The sequence below is a fragment of the Protopterus annectens genome, chromosome 3.part1, assembly GCF_019279795.1.
Source record: "Protopterus annectens isolate FY-2018-M chromosome 3.part1, PAN1.0, whole genome shotgun sequence".
Classification (NCBI taxonomy): Eukaryota; Metazoa; Chordata; order Ceratodontiformes; family Protopteridae; genus Protopterus; species Protopterus annectens.
Window position 1 is genome coordinate 387,632,497 of NC_056732.1, and position 22,525 is coordinate 387,655,021.

The following is a 22,525-nucleotide window of genomic DNA, read 5'->3' on the forward strand; positions in this document are numbered from 1 at the left end:
AAATAACTCATCTCTGTCCGCAATAACCTATCCTTCTCTCAATCAGTCACCAACTGGTATCAGAGTTACCTGTCTGACCGCCAACAATCCATTGTATGGCAGAATGACATATCTGACCAGTGAGTATTGGCAAGAACCAATACCTGCAACCAACCGCAAACCAAAAAACACGACCTTCCACTGGTTTGGTACAATAAAGGCTGTCCTCCACCAGATATATTCCAAAGATGGACACACTGAACGTATACAAATACCTTTTATTAACAAATAAACAGATTGAGCGCGCTTTCATCTGATGCCTTGAGACTTCTTCAGAATCAACTACTATTCACAAGTTCATTGTTTAAAATACCTTCTCTTGATATTCAGTTAGTTACCATGGTAATTAATGATTTAGTAATTGCACTGAACCAAGCCAAACAATACCTCCTTACAAAATACCTATCCCATACAAATCCATATAAAAACTATACATAATACTGTAATATGTGCACATATCCAAAAATTATATAAAAATGTATAAAATACATGTATAAGAATACATGTATATAAAAATCTCGAATTTTTGGTTTGAGAATGACATATCTCCCCAACTACCTGTCTCTTAATGGGTTCCCCAAGGATCCATCCTTGGACCCCTACTCTTCTCTATTTTCACCAATAATCTAACCTCTGCCACCAAACATGGCACAGTCATACAATATGCAGATGGCTCAGTCATCATCTGCTCAGCACAGTCCCTACCCATACTGTAAAAAGTCACACAGGAAGCCTTTTACTCTGTGGAAACTTGGTTATCTGATGCCCAATTAATACTCAACCCAAACAAAACTAAACTACTCATCTTCCAACCCACCAAACATACTCAAAACAACTCTCACTTTAACATCATAGCAAAAGACACCACCACTATACACCCAACAGAACACACTAAATTGCTAGGAGTGGAAATAGACAATAAACTAAAATTTGACATTCATGTATCGATGACCATAAAAAAAGCCCACAAAAAACTAGGAGCGTTATACAGAAATAAGCAACTTCTCACCAAAGCAGCAAAGATTTCAGTAGCAAATTCCCACCTTATCTTCACCCTACTTTGACTCTCCAGTATATACCAACCTAAGGCAATGTGATCTAAACAAGCTAGAGACCTGCTACAGCAAAATTGCCAAATTCGTCACAGGGGCATCCTACCGTAGTCACCACTGTCTCTCACTTGCTGAACTGGGCTGGCTTGAACTCCCTCACCCCCTTCAATGGTATCAACTCTCACTCACCCACAAACTAGTAAATCATCCACTAAATGTCCCACCCCTCCAGAATCTACTCCAACCCTATCACACCACCAGACCACTAAGATCCAGCAACAAAAATCACTTACAGGTCACTAAAGCCAATAACTTTGCTGGAGAAGCACTATTCTCTTGCGCCATAGCCAAATTATGAAACTCCCTCCCACCCACAATTACCTCCATACCTTCATGCAGCCACTTCAAAACTTTACTAAAAGCACACCTAAAAACATGCTGGCTATGCCCTTGCAACTCCCCCTCTAATATCACCCACCCCATCCACCCACTACCTTTCTTTCCACCCCACTAACTACCTTGATTATAGCAAGCTCGGATGCTCATAAGCCTAACTACTTATTATACAGCAGGAACTTCTTATTGTAACAATTGATGTCTGTTATGTACTTCGCAGATAATAAAGATTCTAGTTGTCTACTGATGTACTATGTTCTTTATCTGTAACTATGTTTTGTAATTGTTAATTGCTATGTTGATCAAATTGTTAATTGCTATGTAAATCCAATGTAACTACTGTCTGTATATTTTAACTGTGGAGCTTTTCTCCCCGGGCCTCCGCTGAAAATGGACCTACGTACAGTCGGACCCTCCCAGCCAACAAATGTAAATAAATAATAAATAAAAAATAAATAAAAATGTACAATGTAGTGATCAGCTTATTACAGTGAAGTACTTTTTTTTTCCTCATCACTTGAAGAGCTGAGGGGGCGAGATGCTGATTCATAGTGCCCATAGGTCTCAACCTCTTAAGAGGCCAATGTGGAACACAGACACTAGCAATGTATGACAAACAGTCAAAGTGTGGAACACCCTATTTTCGCACTGTGTGAAAATGCACCATTTCCATGGGACCTGGTTGAAGTGGGATTTCTGCCAGAAGTACTAAGTGAATACTGTATATTTTTAAAATTCAGTAGGACACACATCAAATAAAACAAAGTCAGCAGAAACCATTGATAAAATGCAATATACAGACAGTATGGTTCAGACAGCAGTGACCTATTTCCATTAATTATGATGCACACAACCTGGTAAAGATAGTTTTACCTTTATAAGCAAAAAGACTACATTTTGTACCGCAGTCAGGTAAGCTAGGCAGTTACTTCTCCCTGGTTCCTTTATTCATGTTAGTCATAAACATCAAATTCTTTCTACTTGGCTTTTCTTTCTACTTGGCTTCTCTCCTATTCTAAACCAACAAAGAAAAAGAAAACAAACAAAAACACAAACTGTACAACTCCCAGGCAGTTGAGTGTGTTGGATAGCCCAAAACACTTAGATAGTGTAAATGTTGAATCCAGATAATGCCAAACAGCCACAGAAATGCTGAAAAAAACACTGGATCCAAGTAGTAGCAAGCGATTTAATGAAAAAAACAACAACTGGTAAACGTTTTCATCCCACCAATACAGAACTTCATCAGACAAATGACATATAAACTCCAACAGTATTTAACTGATTCTAACATAGTCACATGCACAACAACACATAAAACCACACCCCCTTAAACACATATAAGGTTAAAATACTTATATAATATAATTTAATAGTATAGTAAACAAATATGTGCATTGTAAAATTATAACTATAAATATATAAATATGTATCTAAAAACTGTATATATATATATATATATATATATATATATATATATATATATATAAAAATATAAGGTTCATAATTATCTAAGCAAGGCTTTTAGTCTCAATAATGAACTAATTGAGATACTTTCATTAAGTCCTGGCCAATTGGCAGCATCTAAAAATAGCTGTCAATACAATTCTTTTTTCTCTAATAATATAGGTTCATAGGTTCATACTAGGCTATCTGCCCTAGGGCATTTATAAGCCTAGCCAGAGTATGTTTGGCTTTCGCCACCCATTTTAAATTAATTTTGCTATGCCCTTTTTCAAGGTTAGTATATTGTGCCTCTGTCTAACAGTGACACAGAAGTGATACCCGGGGTAAACCTACGATCTCCCATCCACTCATCAAGATTCCTCTTGAAGAGAGTCAATGAGGGACTCTGCATAACCTGGACTGGGATTTTATTCCAGAGTGAAGGGAGCCTCTGGGTTATGAATCTGTCCCTCCAGCATGTCCTATTTATTTCAGTGCTGAGGTTCAAGTCTCTCAAGCACGTAGCTCGATGGGATTTGGATTTTTTGAGGTGCAGCATGTCCCTTAATTCCGGGTTGGACATGGCTTTATACATCAGGCACAGATCGCCTCTGAGCAGGCGGTATGCCACTGAGTAGAGCTGGAGTTTCTTTAACCGGGCAGCATATGGCATCTGTTTGAGCCCTTTGATCCTCTTGGTGAGGTACTTTTGGGGTCTTTCCAGTTGCTGCAGGTGTCTGGTAAGGTACATCCCAAAAGGGGCATTGTACTCGATTATGGGCCTGATGAGGGATGAGTAAAGAGGCACGATGACCTCCCTGATCTAGATGTGAATCCCTTCATGATTAGGTGGGCTATATAAAATGTTTTTCTAACCACTTTGGCCATGTGGTTGTCAAATGAGAGATTGCTATCAACTTGGGTCCCCAGGTCCCTAATTACTTCTTCTGTACTTAATGGATTACCACCTATGTGGTAATTTGTGGGCACTTTGTTTTTGCCAAAGGGGATGACTATACACTTTTTGGCGTTTAGCTTGAGGCCATGGCTCTGGCACCAGTTGTCTGTTTCTATGAGGCCCTTTTGGAGGATGCTTGTGTCGGCTGTAGAGTCGATTATGGCGCCCAGTTTGCAGTCATCTGCGAACTTTGTCAGCCACAGTCCTTCCGTGTTGGCCTGTACCTCCCGAGAAATATATACCAAACAAGAGAGGTCCCAGGACTGAGCCTTGTGGGACGCCACTTGTAACTGGTTTGGAGTCTGACATGGCTCCAGCAATTCTAACCATGTCGGTTCTGTCCTTGAGCCAGTTTGCAACCCATCTAGTGACATAGGGGTTTATATTTAAGCTGGTGAGCTTATTTATAATGCCCGAGTGGGGTATTGTATCGAAGGCTTTTGCAAGGTCCAGGTAGGCTATGTGGACCACCTTCCCCTCGTCAATGGCCTTGGTGACTGTTTCAAAGAAGTCAACCAGGTTTAAGAGGCAGGATCTGCCCTTAACAAAGCCAAACTGGGTAGGAGCCAGTGTCTGTAGGTCCCCAATATCTTTATTTATGAGGTCAATGATGGTCCTTTCCATAGCTTTGCAGACCAAGCTAGTCAGACTTATGGGGCGATAGTTTCCAGGGTCCATTGAGGCACCACCTTTGTGGAGAGGGACCACTGTTGCTGTACGTCACTCTTTGGGTACATATCCTGTAGTAAGGCTGAGATTGAACAGTAGTTTTATGTTTAGGTTTAGCTCTTCTTGGAGTTCATGTAGGTCGCAGCCCGGGACACCGTCTGGTCCCATTGATGCTGTGTTTCTTGCTTTGGTGAGGGCGGCTCTTACCTGAGCATTTGAGATGTCAGGGGGGCAGCTCTCAGCTGGGATAGATATTTGCCCTTTTGTTGGGGAGAAGTGTGCGCTGAACCTGTCAGCTAGGATGTTGGCAATGTCTGTGGGTTCGGTGTATTTTTTGTCATTTTGGACTAATTCTGAGCATATCTGGGAATTCCAACCCAGGTTCCTAACATAACTAAAGAAAGCCTTGTGATTATCCTTAGTGTCCTGTGCGATTTTTCTCTCAAAGCTGGCCTTAGACGATTTTATGAGTGCCCGTAGTTTTTTGCTAATACTGATCAGAGATGCCTTCCCTTTTGGGGATTTTGCTCTATCATGTTGTAGCTTCCTCCTTCTATTAGTTTGTTTATGGCTGGGGTCCACCAGACAGGATGTCTGCCTTTGGAGGATTGGGTCTTGGTTTTATTTGGGATTGCATGATCCATGCATTCCTGAAGGTGTTCATAGAATGCATTTATAAAGGATTCTGCGGTCTGGGCCGTATTTTCCACAGGCCCGGGGGCTTTGAAGGATTCCACCTCGGTTTTGAGGAGTGTGAAATTTGCTTTAGAGAAGTTTTTCACTGTGGTTTTCTGGGCAGGGGGTGGGGTCGGGATGTGAATATCCAGTGAGATTAGTTTATGGTCTGATCTTACCAGTGAGGGATACACTTCTGGTCTGGAACATAGAGCAAGACCAAGCACCTCCTCTTATTTCAATAGAAATATGATCAATAACGAAAAATTTAAAGGAATGTGTCTCATTCTCAACCAAGTGCTTGTAAAGTGCATTTGTTTCCTTATTTCATACAAATGTTCATATATACGATTCTTTAGTTTCCTATCGGTTTTACCAATATAGAAACTATTACATTGTTCCCACGTAGCACAATAAATAACTCTCTCAGAATTAAAATTGTATTTGCCCTTCAATTTAACCATAAAGTTATTAATTTCGAACACGTCCCTCTTTTATATATTTATAAAAATTACAAGACCCACATTTTCCCATACGGGCACCATCAAATTTAGTAATGGGGGTTCTTTTAAAATAATTTTTTAAGTTCATACCCCTCCTAAAAACCATTGTGGGTCCCTCACCAACATATTGTCTCAAACTCTTATCCTGTTTTAAGATAGTCCAATTTTTATTTAAAATATTTCTAAGCTCGAAACTATCAATAGTGTAAGTAGTAACAAAAGATGTACTATAATTTCTATTAGTACTGTCCTGTTCAGTATTAATAAACTGAACCTGGTGTTCTGTTGTATTGAAAATTCAGCTAACAATGGAGTAAAAAAATATTTTCTCTCTTATTAACTACTTCTAAAACTATCTCAGTAACAAATCTTACAGGGTATCCTCTTTTTACAAACATATTTTTCAAAATGTCACACACAGTGAGGAAATCATCAAAATTAGATGTCATTCGTGCTGCACGAACAAGTTGACCCTTCACAATGGCTTTCTTTTGCTTAAATGGGTGACTACTAGTATAACGTAATAAAGAGTTACAGTATGTCTCCTTCTTGTAAATTTTTGAACTAAATTTATTGTTTATGTAATCTTTTGTTAATAAAATATCTAAAAATGCTATCTCTTGTAGATTAGCATTATGAGTAAACTTAAAAAACTGAGTTGTCGAATTAATATAAACCATAAATTCATTAATTTTCTCATAGGGTCCATTCCCATAAAATAAAAATATCATCTAAAAAGCAACAGTAATATTTAATATTAGAATAAAATATGGAAGGGAATAAATATGTCCTTTCCCGTTGGGTTACCACTATATTAACATATGTGCTGCAGTCAGGTTAGCTAGGCAGTTACTTCTCCCTGGTTCCTTTATTCATGTTGGTCATAAACATCAAATTCTTTCTACTTGGCTTCTCTCCTATTCTTCCAAGTTATGATTCACCCCCATGCTGGACCCAAAAATATCTGCATCTTCTCCCTCATTCTGTTAACTCCAATCATTTCTTCCATTTGACCAACCCTCCTGGGGAACTTCTTGATTTCTTCAAATAATAAAAGCTGTGCTTTTATAGAAAGTACTCCATTCCCAAGCTGAAGCATGACCCCCAAATCTGTCATCTTACCCTTTTGTCACACATTCGATGTCACTCACTACAAACCTTTCCTCCCAAACATTGAATGTGCTATGCCTCTTAGATGTCTACTGCTTTTCAATCAGTCAGTCAGTGTTTACCCCGTTGTTAATGTACTGTCCTTAAATTGCTACCCAGACATTCTTCAGAAAATGACTTGCTGTTTTCAACTGTTGCCAATTATAGCCAAAAAAGGCTAGTTTTACAAAACACATTCCTAATATGTAGGCATGTTTTGGACAGCACTATTTATTAGACCCTAGTTTAAAATGTTCTAAGCATTCTGTATTGTTGCACCTGTAACATTTCTACAATATGCTCAGAAAGAATGCACTCACTTGAGTACACTAAGTATGGCTAGCTAAACCCTAGCTTCCTGCCTCTGTTCATTACTTTAACATTCAAGTCTCTCTAAAGTCACAGTTCCCACCACGAATACAAAGTAACATATTTTTTGTTCTCTTCTCTCCAAGATCGCATGCTTCCCTGCCCTCATCCCTGCACTTCTATCCATAATGTGGTCCTCAGAGACGGCTGCCGTACAAGTAAACTTAATTACACTGCCTCGTTTACCTGAAGTAATGGTATGTTGGGGAACAGCCACAGGATGTTTGATAAACGCCATTCATTAAGTTCGTGCCTGGTTTACTTCATTTTATATTAAGACATTTTTATTGCAATAGGGTGAATGTGTCAAAACCCTGGTATCATACTGGCGCTGTCCTAATTGTTGTTTCTAGAAGGGTTTATATATAAACAGATACACAATTTGTGGTAAAAAAAATCAAAAAGAAAATTACAGGTCTGGAGATCTTAGCTCCTAAACTTCTATTTGAGTAACTATAATTTCCTATAAAAGCGAACCTTATTTAAATAAAAGTGTACTCTAAAGACTCTTACTGGCACCTTCAGAGCAGGTATTCAGACTCCCAGGGGAGATCTAGCTGTGCATCGAGAACATGTATTGACTTATGTCCAATTAGGTCAGCTAATCAGACTGTCGTGTCCAGCAAGGTACAGCCTCAGAATAATGATACACTTGCTTATAAAAAGCAGGAACTAAGCCCAGTAGACTCCGTTCTTTATTTCAAGATCCCTAAAGTCACAAAGCGGAGCAATGGCTGCTCATTGCAGAACAATGGAACAGTGAGCTTAATTGATCACAAATGCGAAGCGGTCCGCACAATCCAGAGGACTTGGCTGCTCAGATAGTACCAGCCCAGGGCACTGGTTGAACCAGCTATGCTTCTGCTTTTTATCTTCCACTTTGGGGAAACTATCTCCCAAGACTTCCACACCATTTTTCCAGCATTTGGATCAGCAGCTCAGGCAAGAGATCAGAACACTTGTTTGACTCTTGGTAGCAGCTGGAATCATTGGTAGCCATAAGGATGTCATTTTAATGCCAATACCTCACCTGGCACTGACCACTTCCTATCATGTGCTACCTTTGGCATATGCATGTCGTGACATGAACTCTGTCATACCTGATTCCCTACATACATTGATCTTGTGTTCATCCTTTTACAAGCACTCACATGAAATAGACACCAGACTTCTGGAAACTCAGGCTTCTCTTCCTGGATGGTTTTCTGTAGGAATCAGGAGAGCGTGATCTTTCCTTATGAGAATATGAAGTCCTGGAGATAAGCCAGTTCTTCATGGGATGGTACCTCCTTTAAGGATAATACTTGATGCTTGAGATATTGCCTATATGTCAGCTTGGAGTGTGTCTCAGTGGAGGAGCATCCTTTCTCAGCATACTGATCATTCTTCCTATGGGCCAGCTACTGGGATCATACAAGCCTGGAGGTGCTACCAGTCAGTAGTCACAGTTGCACTGTTACTGATGTAATCAGTGTTGTCATCCTCATGATTGAAGTGACAGTTATAATGTTAGTCATTCACCTTGACCCAGGGTGCACTAGTACTAACGACATTTATGAGAAGCCTTATGTTCAGGTGTGATATTCATGACAAACAACCCATGAATTGTACAGAAATTCATAGCTGCATAGTAATTATGGATGAAGGGCCATTGAGAAGCTTGGCTTGACACCTTGGTACTGAGAGAGTATTTGTTGCCCCCCTGTAGAAGATTATTTTCATATACCCCAGGCATGAATTTATTGTCTCCCTTCCGGTCATCATGTCTATTTCTAAAAGTATATACGATCTTACTTTGTTTGACCTGTAGAGAGACTCAAAGTTAGGAAATATGCTGATGTGCAAATTTATTACACCAGCAGGTGGTGTTAATTTTGTAGTGGTTGTTGAGGTCTTTGGCATGAGGGCTAATCTGTGGAGCTGGATAAGGTTTAAAAGGGGTAGAGATTTTCAGTGCTAGGAGGTTTAAATAGAAATCAGCCCCGGGAGTCTATATGAGACACAGTAGAAATATATGTTTTTAGTTACTTTTGGCAGCTTAGATTGTTTTGTCCAGAAATCTTCTGTTTCAGAAACCTTTGTAGTATTTCAAGTTGGACAAGGTGCTTTGTAAGATCTAATCCAAAATAAATGTAGTACTCCTTGATAGGCCTAATAAAGCAAGAGTACAGAGGGACCAAGATTTTATGGGACTTAGAGGAGATCCTACAGATCAGCTGAGCAAGGTAGAAGGACGTCCTAACCTTGACCAAGATATGCTGATAAAAATGTTATCGGCATAGCTGCCCATGTTCCAGGTAATTTTGTCTGCTGCGATGGTACTAACAGTGTGTCAAATAGAGAGCATTTTTGGCATTTAAGATAAACCTCACTGACACACCAAGAATTGGCCTAGTCCAGGCTCTAATGGAGTATTTTAGTGTCTGAAGGAGACTTATCAATTGTACCTCCTTTTCAGTTATCAACAAACTTAGCTAGCTGCAGCCTCTTGATATCTATTTTCACTTTTGAGGAGTATATACTGAACAGCTGAGGGCTCAGTTGAACCCAGCTACTGACACACTTATGTTGTTTCTGTCAGAGAGATACTTCACTGTCCAGTGAACTGTATACAGTTTTTTGTTATGTTGAGAGAATTTATATATGATACCAGTATATGGGATGTTGACAAAGGATTTGGAAAGGTCAGGGTAAGAAGTATAGACTGTAAGACCCCCATCTAGATTTTCAGTCACAGTTTGAAGAATTATCATCATCATGAATTTGAAGAATTTTTACTAGGTTTATTAGGCACAATTTATTTTTTCCAAATCCATATTGGTTTGGATCCAGGGTTTGTAAGATGACTGTCATTGTTTAACAATTCAGCAAGTATACACACCTTAATTTTAAAACAGATTTTGAGAAGCTGGAAACGTTTGCTGTGATACCACCTTTTGTAATGTTACTACTGTGGCCACAGTCCATGCGTTTGCGATATAATCTGTATAATGGAACTGAAGAGGGACTTGACTGAGTGCTGCTTGACACTTACTAGCAGACAGCCAGGGATATTATCCGGTCCTATGGAGCTGGTATTTCTGCTTTTGGAAAATGTGCATATGTCTTTGTCAAAGTTGATTTTAGGATGGTTTGTACTTTATCTTTAGCATATTTACTAAACTCACAGTTTTAATAATGACAAGGGTACATATACAGTTAAAGAAAATAAAAGAAGCCATTGTAAACATTTTCATTTGTTTCCTGCATTATATGCTTTCTTTTTTAACAATTATGATTCACTTCAACATTGCATAAATTGTTCAAGTCCTCCATTCCCTTAAATTTCACTTCTCCTCCTCCTGAACATTATTCTACATGTATTTTCCCACAGATATTAACTATTTCCTGTTTTTTAAAGATCCTACCGCCAATTCCTTTATCACTTTTACAACATTCAGTACTTCAGTTATGGTAGGATTGGATTTTGACTTCAAATTTCTAGTAATTGCTTTTTTTGGCAGCCAGTAGCATTAAACTTAGCAAGGTCTTACCAGGTGTAGGCAGTTTAGATCCTATATCCCAGCTCAAAATTATTATTTTCTTTGCTAAAAACATTTGTTTCCCTCAACATTTCTGACAAACTACTGTGTAAGGATTTTTTTTTAAATCTGCTAGCTAGTTACATTTCCAAAAAATGTTTCTAATTAACCTTTATCTTTTCCATCACACCTGCTGCAACTGCTGTCTACATGAGAAAAACTTATGAAGTCTGCTTGGGGTATAAAAATAACTATGCAAACACTTCCATGCAAAAAAAAAGTAAACCTTCTGGACTTTGTTGTGTACTTGGGAACCATGCAGAGTCTTCCCACCGTTCCTTTGTATACTGCCTCACTGCCTTTATATTCTCATTCCCTAGACTTTCTAGCTTCTTTTGATTGATTCTGATAGTTGTCATGTAGTGTTGTATATGCTGTACTGATGATATATTTTACCAGCAGCTTCTGTTCTAAACTCAACTACAAACTCATCTAGAGCTGATACTTTATGTGGCACTCCCCTAACCCTTTAGCTTTGGCTGTACTCTAATATCAATCCCTTGTAATGAAGAAGGTCTTTTAATCTTTAGTTCAAACGTCCACTTGGCCTCATCCCAATTTATTACCTTTCCTACCATAATAATTTGCTGCCTGTACTTGGGTTCCTTTGTTAACTTTTCCAATATTTTATTCTGTATAGCTGTACTTGCAGTCATCCATTCAATGAAATTGTCTTTCTCTGATTAGTGTTGGCTTAGGTCTTAGAATACTTTCTGCTTCTTTATAAATATAATATTCTGTATGGTTGTTGTTCTCCTGAAGGGCCCCATCAAAAAACATATTCTCTCCTTATTTCTTAATTCCCCTTCCCCCAATTTCATTATCATGCCTTTTTACATTGATTTGTAACTTCCTGCTTGTAAAAAGGGAAAAAAACACAGACTACAATCACAAGCATGGCTAAAAACAAAATAGCTTTAATATCAGTGAGTGCTAGCGTAGGGTGCTTCATCAGAACATAAAACAGTTAAAAAAAAAAAACAATTAAATGGTGTGGGTAGAAAAATTTCAAAAAATCACATGGTAATTAAATACTCAATCATAGAAGCAGGATACAAAATAAATCAAAAGATACATACAGAGTTATCGCTCAATCACTTAGTCAAATCAAGTGATTTCAAAATTGATCTTAAAAGTCTTACCATTTAAACATAAGCCTCTATCAGTTTGTAATTTGGCTGTCCATCATACCTCATGTTGCTCAGTTACATTCCTAAAATCATCCAGTCTCAGCCCTCTTCTGAAAGTTCAATAACCATAAATATAAACATATGCTGATCACCATTTTCAGCCAGTGCATTTTTATCATCACATCTGTGAATACCATTTATATGCTCTCTCATTCATTTCCTTATGGAGCAGTTTGTTTTACCAGTATAAAATGATGAGCACACAGCACGCTCCACCAGATAAACTAAATTCCTAGATGAGCAGTCTGCATTCACTTTAAAGAAATATCTTTTATGAGTGGTAGGATGTATGAAATAATTCCTATCATTAATATACATGCAAACATTACAAGACTTTCACAGTAAAGTGCCAGAATAGTCATATGACTGCTCTCCAACTGATCTTTTGTTGTAGCAAAGATGTCTGTTTAGAGATTTTTTTTATTTTTAAAACAAAAACAAATTTGTTCACCTACCCAACTGTCTGATTTTTTTCATTGGCTAAAAGAATCAGCCAGTTTTTCTTCACTACCTGACATATGGCATTAACCTCACTAGCATACTATAAAGGAACTGAGACTTTCTTGTCCTTCCATAATTCAGTAGGTCAGTGTTGTTCATTCACTATTGGAACTGAAAAATATGGTCTCACCTCACCCAACCTTAATTTGCCAGCATCAGAAATCATATGATTGACTTCATTCTTTTTATAGCCTCCTTGAAGAAACTCATATTCATTATCATTGTTAAGCCTGGATATCCTAATTCCTTGCCCTTTAAGAATGTTCTTACAAATATAACCAGGGTGCAAGGATTCTGTCCTTTGATATAGAATCTTCTTTAGATACAGCAAAGTTTCTTGGAAGTTTTTGGGTACACTAAAAAAAACTGTATGTTTAATGGAAATGAAACTATCTTTGCTGCTTCTCATCTCTCTTTGAACCCTTGTCTCATTTTTCCACACTTTTTGCTTCAATAAAGGCACTCAAGAAACAAGAAACTATGTACATTGTAAGTGCAGTTGGGACGGTTGGCATTGTTTGCACTGTGAGGACCATTTGGCTAGGTTATGGGCATGAAATTTGCACTGATTTTGTCTGCTAGGATATTAGCAATAATGTCAGGCTTGGGGTGAAAGATTCCATTAGAAGTTATCTCAGTACAGAAATTATCATCATTTGTAAGTTTCCCAATGTAACTGAAGAATACCTTGCAGTTAACATTAGAGAGGGTAATGACCCTGAGTTCATTTCTGGCAGTGCACTCCTTGATGGTGCTTGAGGCTTTTACTTATTAGTTTTAAGCCCAGTTTATGCTGTGTGAGTTGTAAACTTTTATACATAGCCTGAAGTGTCTTCTTTTTGTTGTAAATCTTGCTTATATGGGAAGTGCTTGCTTATATGGGAAGTGCACCATACAGGCTTATTTCCAAAGTTACTATTATTCTTATGACATTTGGAAACTGATTCCATGATGCTTATACAGTGGATATAAAAAGTTTACACACCCCTGTTAAAATGCCAGGTTTTTGTGATATAAAAAATGAGACCACAATAAATAATTTCAAAACTTTTCCCACCTTTAGTGTGACCTATAACCTATACAGTTCAATTGAAAAACAAACAAATCTGTTAAGGGAAAAATATAAAGAATAAAAAACGTACAATACACTGGTTGCATAAGTGTGCACACCCTTAAACTAATACTTTGTCGAAGCACCTTTTGATTTAATTACAGCATTCAGTCTTCTTGGGTAGGAGTCTATCAGCATGGCTCATCTTGACTTGGCAATATTTGCCCACTTGCAAAAGCTCTCCAAATCTGTCAGATAGTGAGGGCATCTCTTGTGCACAGCCGTCTTCAGGTCACCCCTCAGATTTTTATTGGATTTATGTCTGGGTTGTGGCTGGGCCATTTGAAAACTTTTAATTTTCTTCTGGTGAAGCCATTCTTTTGTTGATTTGGATGTATGCTTGGGGTCATTGTCGTGTTGAAAGGTGAAATTCCTCTTTATCTTCAGCTTTCTAGCAGATGTCTGAAGGTTTTGGGCCAAAAGTGACTGGTATTTGGAACTGTTCATAATTCCCTTTACCTTGACTAAACCCCAAGTTCCAGCTGAAGAAAAGCAACCCCAAAGCATGATACTGCCACCACCATGCTGCACCGTGTGGATGGTGTTCTTTGATGATGCAAAGTGTTTTTGCATCAAACGTACCTTTTGGAATTGTGGCCAAAAAGTTCAAACTTGGTCTCATCAGACCATAAGACATTTTCCCACATGCTTTTAGGAGACTTGCTGTATTGTCTTGCAAATTTTAGCTGAGCCTGGATGTTTTTCTGTGTATGAAAAGGCTTCTGTCTTGCAACCTTACCCCATAGTCCAGACATATGGAGAATATGGGAGATTGTTGTCACATGTAGTACACATCCAGTACTTGCCAGAAATTCTTGCAGCTCCTTCAGTGTTGCTGTAGCTCTCTTGGCAGCCTACCTGACCAGTTTTCATCTTGTCTTTTCATCAACTTTGGAGGGACATCCAGTTTTTTTGCAATATCACTGTTGTCCCATACTTTCTCCACTTTTTGATGACTGTCTTCACTGTGTTCCATGGTATATCTAATGCTGTGGAAATGTTTTTGAACCCTTCACCTGACTGATATCTTTCAACAGTGAGATCCCTTTGATGCTTTGAAAGTTGTCTGTGAACCATGGCATTTGCTGTAGCAGTCAACTGAGTAAATTTCAGGAAAATCTTACTAGGACAGCTGAAGTTTATGCGGGGTTAATCAGAGTCTCTTTAATTGATGGCAGGTGTGTACCCAAGAAGACTGAATGCTGTAATTAAATCAAAAGGTGCTTCAACAAAGTATTAGTTTAAGGGTGTGCACACTTATGCAACCAGCATATTGTACGTTTTTGTTTTTTATATTTTTTCCCCTACAAATTTGTTTTTCAAATGAATTGTACAGGGCATAGGTCACATTAAAGGTGGGAAAAGTTTTGAACTGATTTATTGTGGTCTCATTTTTTTATATTACAAAAACCTGGCATTTTAACAGGGGTGTGTACACTTTTTATATCCACTGTACATGTAAAGGAGTACAATTTAGAGGAGTATACTGGTATCAGATACTGGATTATTTGGAAAAATTGTCCCATATCTTAGTTGTCAAGAAGGAATATAAAAAAGAGAATACTTGTTTTGGAGTAATCAGAAAATACTATGTTTTGTGGGTGGAGTTTCAAAGTGTGTTTTAAAGGATAGTCCAAGAAGAGGCAGAGTTGCTAAAGAAAAGGTGTAGAAGATTATCACACCTGAAGTTAATAAAGTTGATGAATCATGTTTGGTGCCAGTTTATAGTGAGGTAGTTAAAAGTCACCTGTAATAAGTGTATTTGGTGTGATGGACAGTTTTTTTCGTTTTAGATAATGAGCCTGCCCGTGGGCAGACTGTAGAAGGGGACATGTACTTGGTAAGGATATCACAGGCATTTTTGCTAAAAGTTACTTGGACCTTGCAGGTTCTAGTAAGAGCTCATGCATCATGAAGCAATAGGTTCTGTATTAAATTTGGCTATGCCCTAGAGGTCACTGTGGACCTGAACATGATATGCATGCATACATGCAGCTATCCCAGTCAAAAAGGGAGTCCTACTTTGCACTGTAACCAGCTTTCTGTAACTACATGAACATGTTTGTATGCAAGGTAGAGGAAGGCTTCGTGTTCAGACATTTTTTTGTTTGCGCTTCCAGCATTGTGCGGTGTTATCTTGATATTATCCAAATTAAAATTGGCTAAGTGTAGATATATCCATGAGCTGAGTTTTGCTTAAAAAGGTACTTTGGGGAGCCGAAAAGGCTGTAGCCAGAAACCAAATGCCATGAAGTAAGAAGTTCAATGCATTCCTGGAAAAGCAGGATTGTTTAACAACCTAGTTCCAGTTAGGCACATGATAGATCCCCTCAGAATGACAAATTAAATGGGCAGCTGTTGAAGTTAATTATTTTATCTTTGAACTTGGACATCATTCTTTTTGAGTTTAGAATACTGCTCATTACCAGTGACTTCCTTCCTTGGAGACATGCGAGGTGAGTTCAGTAGTGTCACACTGCATCTCTTCCAGGACTGAATGCTTAAGGTCAATCACTCTTACATGGACAACCACAAAACCATGTTTATATTTAGGATGGTGAAGGGGTCTGAGAGACCCTGCAACATCCCTAATCCTAACACTAGAGGGGCAGCTTAGTGCAACCCTCTGCTTGTCCAGGCTGGTGAGTGTCAGTGCGCCTGTCTGTCGAATAATGTAGGCCCATTTGACTCTTTACAGGCCTTCAGGAGCTTATTCGGTAACAGCTGTTTAATGCTAATCTGCAAACAATAGATTTCCTTTCTGCAACTTACTGTTGCAATGCGGAAACATTTTTACCTGCAGGCTCAGACACTGACTCTATGGCACCTAGATATGGGCTTGTGTTCATCTCTATACCTGCTCAGAAGAGTAAGCAAGAGGCCACCCATACTGACTAGCCTAATTCTACAATATCATAATCATGTGATCATTGTCATGCAACAGTATAACATAGGCTACATGTTGCTGGTACTTTTCCAACCTATACCCAAGCTCTGTCTCTTTTCTCAACAGTGAAGTGGCATTTTGCATCCAAAAATCCAATTGCCAGTGTTGTGGTGTAGACTATCATAATCAGTGCCATTCCCTATGCCATTTTACTGGCTTTGCCTCCCCTTCTTGCAGGGGGTGATCTCACATAGGCTTTCCACTCACTTTTTTTCAACTGAGCTTGACTGGTCTGCATGTGTCGCCTAGCCACCAAGTGCTTGCCAGCAAACATCGTGCCAGACCTGACAGCAGAATTGAGTCCTAGTATCCATGTATCATATAATTGCATTTTATTCTTTGAAAGAATCATAATGGGATCTTTTTGTGGATATTTTTCTTGCCTTTTGCTAAGGGTGACCTTGACAGAGCAAAAGCTTCCAGATACTATAGCTTTGAGGACCACAAAGTCATGCAGTCCCTACAGCACAATAAGGTCATGATTCCAAGCGGATGAGGTGTATTACTGCATATTGATTCTTAGTGCCTGATGAAGGCAAATCCCTGTTCTGCATACTGATTCTTCAGCCATTTGTTTTGAGGTGCAGAACCCCATCCTCCCTGCTCCACAGCTAGACGGCTTATTCAAGTAAGTTGCTGTGAGTGTGTCATTTGTGTTGGACATCCTTTTCTTTAGATTCCCTTTGTATGATCTCACCCACATTGTAGCCAAATCATTTGCTCCTACATGAATGCTTTCAGGTTTCCCCACTATGCAGCTCCTGCTGTTGTAATTCTACTGAAACACTACCTGTCTTGGCACCTGGAATCATATGCTAGTTCTTTATCATCTTAAAGAAGATGGTTCCTGCTGTGGAGCTTGTTGAAGTGCGATTCCCATCTGAAACTACTCTTGAGAACCTTCTTAGTCCAGCTGGTAATGTGTCCTTATAACCATCCATGTCAGTACATTATAGAAATCATGCAGGGGTGCACTAGCCCCCCCCCTTCAAATTTGCCCAATATAATCTAGCTGTTCCTCTTTCTCTGTGTTGTCGAGTGTAGTTGTGGTAACCTTACATGTTCCATCTCAGTACAGCCATTCTTCTTGCAGCTTGAACAGTACTGTATTTTTAAGATGTATGTCTGAGTGTTGGTAGTACACAGTGATTGTACTGTATTTCTCTTTTAATTTATACTACCTTGCATCTGCACTGCAGAAGGTATACTTACTAGTGAAGGAAACTCAAAGTGAAACAAAACTCTTGTGGTTACTCTCTTATGAATGTAAAATTGTTTTCACTCTCCCTGGAGTCTGTTCTAAGGTAAGCAATGTTTTATAATGCCAACTGACCCATGAATTGCATTTCACAGTGAATCCATTCTTACAGCGAACAAGCACAGGGACATGACCTAATAAAAATGACCACCATTTTTTGAACACAGTCAAGAATAATATATTAACAATAAAATCTCCTAATCAGTTTCACAAGGTATAATTAAGGGTGTCATTCCATTCCCTCCTTATAAATCCTTCCACAATATCGATGGGTTAGCCATTACAAAAAAAAAAAAAAAAAATAGCTTGAGTATACTGTATATAAATATCACAGCTACCATAGGACAAAAGACAAATTCACGACATTCTTACCAGTTGACTGTCCAGTAGTATTTTGAAAATTGTAAAGTCAAACAGCTAATCATCCATATTGCACTTAACTTATTTTAGATCAGTGCAAGCTGGAGACATTGAACAAGATCCTGAATAATTGGGCATCTATACCAAGAATATACAGGGCATTTTCTTCAACAATATCGCACTTTCATAGGTTCATAGGTAGCTACTAGGCTATTAGCCTAGGGCCTATATAAGCCTAGCCAAAGGTACCCTGGCTTTCGCCACCCAAGAAAATTATTTTCCTGTGCCACTGTCGAGCAGAGCCACAGAAGTGATCCCCAGGATGAATTTCCTATATCCAATCCAATCATCAAGATTTTTCATAGGAGCTTTGTTTGATATAGATAGGTAGTTTGTTCCAGAGTATGGGAAGTCTCTGGGACATGAATCTATCCCTCCAGGATGTTCTGTTTATTGTGGTGATGAGGTTTAGGTCCCTAGAGCGTGTAGCTCGTAGGGATTGGGATTTCTTTAAGTGGAGCATGTCTAAAAGCTCTGGGTTTGACATAGCTTTGTGTGTTAGGCAGTGATCGCCTCTGAGTAGGCAATATGCAACAGAGTAAAGCTGCAGTTTTTTGAGACGGTCTGCATAGGGCATCTCTTTGAGGCCGGTAATCCTCTTTGTGAGGTATTTCTATGGCCTTTCCAGTTGTTGTAGATGTCTTGTGAGGTACATACCAAAAGGGGCATTGTACTCTATAATGGGTCTAATGAGTGACGAGTAGAGGGGAACAATGACCTCTTTTTTTCCTGGATGAGAAACCTTTTGTGATGAGGTGTGTCACACAGAAGGATTTCCTGACTACTGTGGCAATGTGATTATCAAAGGAGAGACTACTGTCCACCTGTGTCCCAAGGTCTCTTATCACACTTTCGGTGTTAAGTAGACTACCACCTATGTGGTAGTTCATGGGTACTGAGTTTTTACCAAAAGGAATGACAATGCACTTTTTGGCATTGAGCTTGAGGCCATGACTTTGACACCAGGCATCTGTCTCAGCAAGGCCCTTTTGTAGGATGTCCACATCTTTTGGAGTTTTGATTATGGCTCCTAGTTTGCAGTCATCTGTGAACTTCGTTAGCCAAAGACCTTCTGTGTTGGCCTGTACTTCAGAGAAGTAGATACCAAACAGGAGAGGACCCAGGACTGAACCCTGTGGTACTCCACTTGTCACTGGTCTGAAGCTGGATTTGGAGTCTGCTACTTTCACAGTGTGTGTTCTGTCAGTGAGCCAGTTGGCAACCCATCTTGTGACATAGGGATTTATACCTAGTTTAGTGAGTTTTTCTATAATTCCAGAGTGGGGGATGGTGTCAAAAGTCTTGTCGAGATCTAGATAGGCTGTGTGAACCACCTTACCCTCATCTACGGCTTTGGTGACTGCTTCAAAGAAGTCTATCAGGTTTAGGAGACATGATCTGTCTTTTACAAACCCGAACTGGGTGGGATCCTGAGTTTGGAGATTACCAATGTCATTGTTTATAAGTTCCATGATGATACGCTCCATAGCCTTGCAGACCAGGCTCGTTAGGCTAATGGGGCGGTAGTTTCCGGGGTCTGTGGTGGCTCCCCCTTTATGGAGTGAGATAACTGTCGCTGTGCGCCATTCAGTGGGCACATAGCCTGAGGTGAGGCTATGATTGAACATGGTACTTAGGTGGGGTGCCAGTTCATTCTGTAGTTCATGTAGAACACAGCCTGGGATGTCGTCAGGTCCCATGGATGCTGTGTTCTTGGCTTTGGATAGTGTGTTTTTTACCTGTGCAGCCGTGATTACAGGAACTTTGCATTCTTCTGGTATAGAGATGGGCCCTTTAGGGGATGACAGAAGGCTAAAGTTAGCACTGAACCTATCTGCTAGGATGTTGGCGATATCCGTTGGTTCTGTATATTTAGTGCCATTGTGCTGTAACTCAGAGCAGATCTGAGTGTTGCCATTGAGATTCTTGACATAGCTGTAGAATGCTTTGTGGTTGTCTTTAGAGTCAGTGGCGATTTTGTTTTCATAACTAGCTTTGGAGGATTTTATGAGGGATCTCAGCTTCTTACTGAAGCTGACCAGGGAGTTTCTCCAATCATGGGATTTTACTCTTTTTTGCAACAGTTTCTTTCTTCTGTTGTAGAGTTTGTTTATGGCAGGGGACCACCAGATTGGCTTCCTTTTTTGGAGGATAGCATCTTGGTTCTGTTAGGGATTGCACGATCCATGCACTCATGTAAGTGCTTATAAAGTGCATTTGTATAGGATTCAGCAGTCATACCTCTATTGTCCGTCAGCATGGGTGTTGTGAAGTTTGCCACTTCTGTCTTAAGAAGCGTGAAGTTGGCTTTGGAGAAATTTTTTACTGTTTTTTCCCTAATGGGGGGTGGTGGGGGTGTGGATGTCTAGGGTGATTAGCTTATGGTCGGATCTGACCAATGAGGAATTGACCTCTGGTGTGGAGCACCGGTTGCCCATGTTGGTAATAACCAGGTCTAGGATATTGCTGCCCCTGGTGGGGGTGTGGATAAGTTTATCCATGGCATTGGAATTTATGAATTCCAGAAAACGTTGAGCACAAGAGTTGGTACATGAGTAGCTTTCCCAATTAATGGTAGGGTAGTTGAAATCGCCCATTATTAGGGTGTTAGGTTGTACCCTAATATTTTCCAGTGTATTAAGAAATGAGGAGTTGGAATCCTGGGACATGGTGGGGGATCTGTAGCAAGCTACAGTTTGGATTGCGGTCTTGCCCAGAGTTAGTTGCACTTGGATAGTCTCGGATGCATTATGCTGAGCAACTAGCCTGGAAGTGTGGATATCCTTAATGAATATGGACACGCCTCCGCCTTTAGTGTTTTGGTCCAGGTTAGGTGGCCGAAAGGTGTGGTATGAATTATAGCCTGGTAATGCAGGGGTACTCTCTGGAGCCTTGAACCAGGTCTCTGTCACTGCACAGATGTCGATGTTCTCCATTTTAAGGAGTGCCTCGAGAGAGTGCATTTTGAGGTTTAGACTTCTAGCATTGAGTAGCAATACCCTCAGATTCTTCTTGCCTGTACCTGTTAGGGTGGTGAATTTGTCATTTGAACCTTGCCTAAAAAAGGCACTATAGGGGTGGCTAGAGCCTTAGCCAGTATCCAGAATCCCAGGGGCGTCAGGTGCAGGCCATCTCTGGCAAAGCATCGTGGCTTGTCGATCATGTCATCCCAGGCAGACAGATACTGGATCCCCCTTAGAATGACATCAGAAGCTTAGCCAATTGTTGAAGTCAATAATTTTGTCCTTGTATTGTGGTATCATTCTGCGTGATGGCAGGATGCTACTCAGAGCTAGGGTCATACCTGCCTGGGCTACAAGATAGGACAGCTCCTCCATGTCCCTTTTCATGTAGTCCAATTAGGTACGTCTCAGGTCATTCACACCAACATGGACAATGACAGAGTCATATTTGTACTTGTTGTGGAGTGACCTGAGTGCATGCGTTATGTGGAGGATCCTGGCACCCGACAGGCAGCTGACAGTAACTTTCTCCTTGTTTAGCCTGGTGAGTGGAACATCAGTGTGCCTGACTATAGAGTCACCTATGACTAGAGTGTTGGGTACGTTGTTATGCCTTATGGGCTGAGTTTGTGGGCTATGTGTCATTTGGGTTGTGTTGGGGGGTGGAGGTTGCTTGTGTTTTTGCTTTGGAGGTCCCCGTTGCTTGGGCAGGTTTTTACTGAGAGCCTCCGCGAATGTAGGTGTGTGTTTTGTGTTTCTGTGTGTGTGTTTTGGTGGTGTAGGTTTTGAATTAGTGGAATAACAGAAACATTTCTGAAACCTGATAATGCCCTTCTCAATTCACTTTTGTATTACTCTAATGTTTTCTGAAATGACAATCCAGCACCTACAATTGGTGGAAGATCCTTTCCAAAAAAGATTTAAATGTAATGCAAGTGGCATCTTAAGTATGTTCTTGCACCTCAGATCCTAACTGGAAGGGATCTGCTGATATAGTAAGTCACCCAATAATGATGATGGGTTGTTGACAACCTGTGGAGTTCTGATGCACATTGTTACATTGTTTCATTCTATATTTGCATGTCTCATTCTTCTGGATGCTGGTTTTAGTATGTGTCAGGCTGCTGTCATGATGCATGAGTAACTGATTTGTTTCATGATGTTGAGTGCTGACTTCTATGACATCTTTTAGCCATAGTAGAGTGTAGTTTAGTGAATATGGTTTGGTATTTCTTATTTTATGGCATTTTGAATTTTTCAAGGGAAATTTCCTTCTCAAAGTGCTAGTGAGAAGTACT

General features: G+C 39.7%; 1 protein-coding gene across 5 annotated transcripts in view; it reads left to right on the top strand.

Annotated features, from left to right (window-relative positions):
• Nucleotides 1-22,525, top strand: part of OSBPL3 (oxysterol binding protein like 3) — a 2,414,360-nt gene that overhangs the window by 1,964,522 nt on the left and 427,313 nt on the right. The window lies entirely within an intron of this gene.